Below are 5,921 nucleotides of genomic sequence, written 5' to 3'. Positions count from 1 at the left end.
CGTTAATGGGGAGGAGATCTGTGTATCAGAGTCCAGAGAAGGCCTAAAGAGTTAGGTTGTCTGGATGCAAATGACAACCCTGTGTAAGAAAATGTTAATAATAGTACCTACCTCAATGGATGATTAAAAGTGTTAAGTGATATATTCTATGCAAAGTACTTAGTGCCTGGTACATTGCAAAAGGTCGATAAATGATAAATGTTAGTGTTGTTCAAATATAAGAGCCTGAGGTGTGGAATACAAGAACTCAAATTCCTAAAACTGCCAGCAACCAAGATTTTGACCTACAAAAATAGTGATTTTATACATTTCAGTCTAATGTGTTCTCACTAAACTTTCCCATTCCTCTTACACTTTTGTCTTTTTGTCAGGGGATAAAGCAAAAGGCAAAAGAAAGGGGAGAGGAAAAAAGAGGAAGAAGCAGTAAAAAAAGGAGTGGGAAGGTGGGAGGATGTACAGTAAAGCGCTCTGACTTGAGGCAACTTGTACCTGCTGGGAACTGAGGGGATGTGATGCCCTCCTGTTCCCCTGGCATAACTCCTTTAGCAAACGCACCAGCTTTGAAGAAAATTCCTGAGACCTGGATGTGACATGTCTCCTTTTGCCACAAATGATAAATGTTTCTTTAAAATAAAGAAAAATCCAAAACAATTGAACAGAACTGGCTTCTCCTAAAAGGACAGAATTGCTGAGGCAAAAACAAAGGAAGCTATGCAGGAAAGTTGGGGCAGCGGGCAACTCTTCCAGTGTGGTGGGAGAAAGTGCCCCGGAGTGAGTTCTCTTGACCATCCTTCTTCCAGGCCACCTACATCTATCACCATATTGTGTTCTGTTTGCCTCCCTCCTGGAAACTGGACCAGGGTAAAAAGCCCGGGTAAATGGACATAGTGCTCCTGAAGCCTCTCGTTTCTGGGAATCTCAGTATCAAATATCATACCAAAGAGGAATATTCCAGAGATTCCAGACTCTCCTGAACTCAGAGAGTAGCAACAGCTTCAGCCCTAAGTTGTATCCACACGATTGATAGTCGTTAAGTTTCTTCTCAAAGAACTAAAAATGCCATGAGCGTTAGAGGGAGGGCAGTGCAGGAGATAAGCAGACAGTGGGTCACAGTAGCAGACTATAAGATGAAAATGTATTCTTTCTTAATTTTCTTAAGACTGGCCCCCAATACCACAGAGAATGTGGGTCCCAGAAGCCGGGTGAGGCTGGTGGGGATTTGCCTTGTTAACTGTCAATAGCTCAGCACAGTGCAGGGGGATCCTACTATCCTTTACTTCAAGAATTTAGGTCGAAGGCAAAAGACCTGAGGAATCTGGAAAACTGGTGATAATGAGACTGTAAAAATACTTATCTGAAGAATTTAGCTATACATGTAATACTTATAAATTTTTAGAAACCACTATACTTATATATCACAATACATGGATGTAGCCCAATTGGTTTCCATGACTTTTTGACTACCCCAAAACAAAATATTTAAAATGCTCTTTATAATTTTGGCAAGTATATATTTGGCCCTGATAAAATTGTTTAAACCTTACAGCTTATGATTGGCAAGGGTATACTCAGCATTTATCTTAAAGAGATTTTGTTTGGCATAATATATTTTTTTGACCCTTTATTCTTAAACTACTTTAAGGTAAATAACATTCAATAGTGGTATAATTTTAGTCATCTTCCTTTTGTGTCACACTTGGTTAAACAGATCCGATTACACTGAAAATTATGAAAAGCAAATGTAGCAGGTATATCTTTTTTTTATGTTTCCATTCCCAACAAGAGGGAAATGACATTTCTTGGGATGTTGCATGGCCTCCCTCTTGAGATTGTGACTTTTGTCCATTTGACATACTCTTACTAGTTAAAAAACCATTGTGAAGATTTAGGAATGCACTAAAAAATATTAATACTTTTGAATAGAGAATACTCTTCAGCACACTTCCCATTATATAACTCTCAACATTTAATGACAAAAGTCCAGCCAGTGAATACTGCAATACTTAGAATTTTTTTTTTCCTTCACTTTTCTTCATCTACAGCTTATGTACAATTCTTTGTATCAGGATTATTGTATTTCAAGTTACTAAACTTCAGATTCTTGATGGTGCTCAGAAAGACTAGGCACTCTAGAGAAGGAACTGTTTGGAACTGGTAGACTCTGAAAACTGTCTCTCCATTGGTGGGATATGAATATATTAGTAGGGATTTAAAAAATCCAGTGAAATAGATTAAGTGAACAGTCATTGCCTCCGATTAACTGATATTAAATCAACAATGGTGTGTCAAATAATGTTAATTTGAGTCCCATTTCATTTATTATTCTGGTGTAAGTGACTTCATTGCATAGTAATATATCTGCAATGATTCTATTCATTTCATTACTTTGGTACATGGCATTTGAATAGTTTGTGAACCTGAGCTTGTTGGTCTGTTCTGCCTGGGAATGAAGTTTCATAAGGTAGTTTGAGTGACAAACATCTCAGAGCTTGCTCACATTCCTCTGTGGAATAGTCACTTCTGAGAGAAAGAGGTGCGGCTTCGTGGTCTGGGAACAGGACTGTCAGCCAGGAACATGGAGTTCTCCTCCTGGAACTACTTCTATTTGCTTTACGGATCAGGTCATGCTAAAGAATCTTACTAGGACTCAGTTTACACCTTTTGAAAAGCTGGTTAGGAAAATCGAATTAACTGGGGTACACTGAGTTTTAATAAGTGAGTATCTGTTAAATGTTTTGAAATGGAAAGTACATGAGATCTGAGAGCAACTAAGGAGATGTTATTTTTCTAAGCTAATTAGTTTACGAAACAAATAAATATTAGAACAGTTTTGTTCTTTAGAAAAATTGACTAAAACCTAGAAAATTCATTTCAATGTTTAGTTTATTTTTATCTTTTTATATGTTTTCTATTTTAAATGTTTTGTTGTAGGTTAACATACAAATCATTATATTTATGATTGCTTCAATTTAAATATAAAGAAGTAGTCTCTTTCTTCTATAGAACACAGGGAAATCATTTCTAATGTTCCTTGCACTCTAAGAATGTAGACATTATTAACCTTAATACTTCAGGAGAAAAAATTAGGATCAAAGAAATGTATAGTAAATCTAGAGCTTGAGCAGGGTGTATAATGAACTGCCTGTTTTAAAATGATAAAGACTTCCAAGAAAAAGACGCAGTTTCCAGAAAGAGAAAATTGTGCATATGAGCCCAAACAAAATGGTGTTGTTGAGGGGGAGAAGACCTAATGATTGACTAATCATGGTGTTCTATATTTGGCTGAAGAAAGTTTAAAAAAAAAAAACTGACAACCCCAGATACCCCATTCTGGTGGCTCAGCTGGTCAGCACCCCTTATACTAAGTCTAAACCCCTAAGATTAATCAACCTTACATGTGAGGTTAAAAAGAAACCTCTAAAAATATGTTGTGATTCTTTACACTATGAAGCTTTAAATTTCCTATCTCTTCCTCCTTTGTAAAAATCAAAACAAACAAAACAATGGATCTTCAATTCTGTGTCTGGGATCTCAAATTTGGCTCAGAATATGTGTTTCAGATCTCATTAATTACAGTATTGGCCCCATGAGATACAGTTGCTGATGCAAAGAACACTCTTTTGTACTCAAAATAATTTGAACAAGGGCAAAGAAGCGTTTTATTTACATGTGTAAACATTAAGAAGAAAACAAAAAAGAGATGGATCAGGTAGCTGTTGAGATGTTTTAATGATAATTGATTTGATTACTTAAGCTTTAAGGTTACCATATACAGGAATAGTCATGGTTTCACTTTGCATATTTGTTGGATGATAACATTCTTGTAAAGGTAACTCTGACATTAACTTAGCAAGTTTTGAACTAAGACCTTTTAACATTTTATTCTTTATAGACACTAAGACCAAATTGTTCTGAATTCCATACCCCACTGTGCAGGTCTATAATTTATTTATTTTTGAAATATCAGTAAATACGCCATTACCCAAAGGACTCGTCCATGAATCAAATTTGGTAAAAACCAATCATATGAATAAATTACAGCAGTAGACAGTAAATAGCTTCTCCCTTTTTTCTTCATTTCTACTTTCTTAGGAAATAGCAGGTTAAACTATAGCCATTTGTGGTCTTGTACTGCAAGAACACATATGGTCATACATTTTCGTCCTATTAACAAGTTTGTTGGCTCAGTGGTGGAATGCAAAGTTCACTGTAAAGACAACTTACTGCCTTAGATCATGGTGAGGTCCTTCTGCTATGCACAGCCACAACCTAAAAATCTTCCTCTAAGCTCTGATGGTGCCATTGGCTGTCTTTAAATGATACTCAAGAGCTGAGGTATGCAGTCCTGGCTACAAATAAGAATCACGTGGAGTTTTAAAAAAATACAGTTGCCTCAGCCAATCCCCAAGGTTTCTGATGCCTTAGTCTGGGGTAGGATTCCAGACACTGTATTAAAAGAATACTAAGGCAATTCTAATGTGCCACACTTAGAACCACAGGTCGAGAATCCCAATACCAATGCAAGAATAATATCTAATTTGCTTTTTAAATAACAGTACTAAGCTCACTCTTGGTTTTCAGTGGAAACCTTCCCTTATTCTAGGGGTGGAAGAGGGTGGGTTAGCAGCCAGAGCTCTCTCCTTGACAACATTCTCAGAGCAGCACCTGCCTTGTAGGGAGTGTTCAATGGGTGATGGAGCCTTCAGATGCTAATAGTTTTCTGGGTTAAAGCCAATGGAAGCAGATGATTGAACAACAAATTACATAATGCTAACTTCAAAGGCAGAGTTTGTAAACAGTGGCAGCCTAATACATATTTGAGCATTTTGAGCAAAGTTTTATCAAAAGAGAGAGAGTTACTGGATCACCTTCACACCTCCCAGTTCTTCAGGGTCCATGTGTGCAATGCCTCAAGCACCAAATTATTCTAGGTCATTAGAAACAGAAAGAAGAATTTCAGAGTTGGAAATGGCAAATTACTTCTCTTGGAAATTAATCTTTTCAAGTCAATGTGATTTTCCCCCCACTTTCCTTATCCTCATTTCTTCTATTTGCTTTTTCTGCAGTTTTGTCTTTTTACTAAAAGTGTTTGCATTTTTCTTATATCGTTGTATTGTAATGTCAGTCTTCTATTATTTTTGTCATCTTCTTTTGCTATCCTATTCTCTGGTTTCTTGATTTAATCCTGTTTCTTCTCTTCTTCTTTTCTATCTTTTTATACTTTACCTTTTCCATTTTTTTTTCATTTTCCCTAACACCTTCCTCTTCATTTTCCCCTCCTCTGATTTATGTTTGGTTGCCATCCCCATTCTGATTCTGTACCTCTCATTTTTACTAACTGCCCTTCCTTAACCTTCTGTTGATGTTTTATTCCTATCACTTGCTGTCAGTACCCACACAACCCTATTTCTTCCCATTCCACATATCTCTGTATCTCAATATACATTTTTATGATCCTACTACTAAAGGCATAAAGCTATATGTGAGGAATAGAAAGGTACCTTTCTCCATTTGAATCCTATTACCTCTCTCCTCTCATAGCTGCTGTATGTCTACTCATCCTTCCCTGATGTTTTCACTGGTCCCACCCCCACCTGCATCCCTCTTCCCTGCCACTTCCCCATTTGATACCCATCTCTTCTTTTTAACCCCACTTGCACCCGTCTTGTTTTACAGCCAAGGATCTCACACAAAATTAAGGATGGTGTTCCATCGGGAACCAGGTTGTGTGTGTCGGAAACTTTTGCACATTTAGTGTAACGGGATTAGGGACTTGAATCCAGAAATGTTTTCGGGCAGCTTTTCAGCTCAGGCCAGCTTTGCACACCTTGGAATGCTGTTGGGCCCTCTTCTGATGGGCAAGGATGGTGGTGGTTGTGGTTGTTTTAAGGCCTTCTCTGGCCATTTCCTCCCCAGGCGTC

The sequence above is a fragment of the Choloepus didactylus genome, chromosome 13 (assembly GCF_015220235.1).
Source record: "Choloepus didactylus isolate mChoDid1 chromosome 13, mChoDid1.pri, whole genome shotgun sequence".
NCBI lineage: Eukaryota > Metazoa > Chordata > Mammalia > Pilosa > Megalonychidae > Choloepus > Choloepus didactylus.
This window is presented reverse-complemented; position numbering follows the sequence as displayed.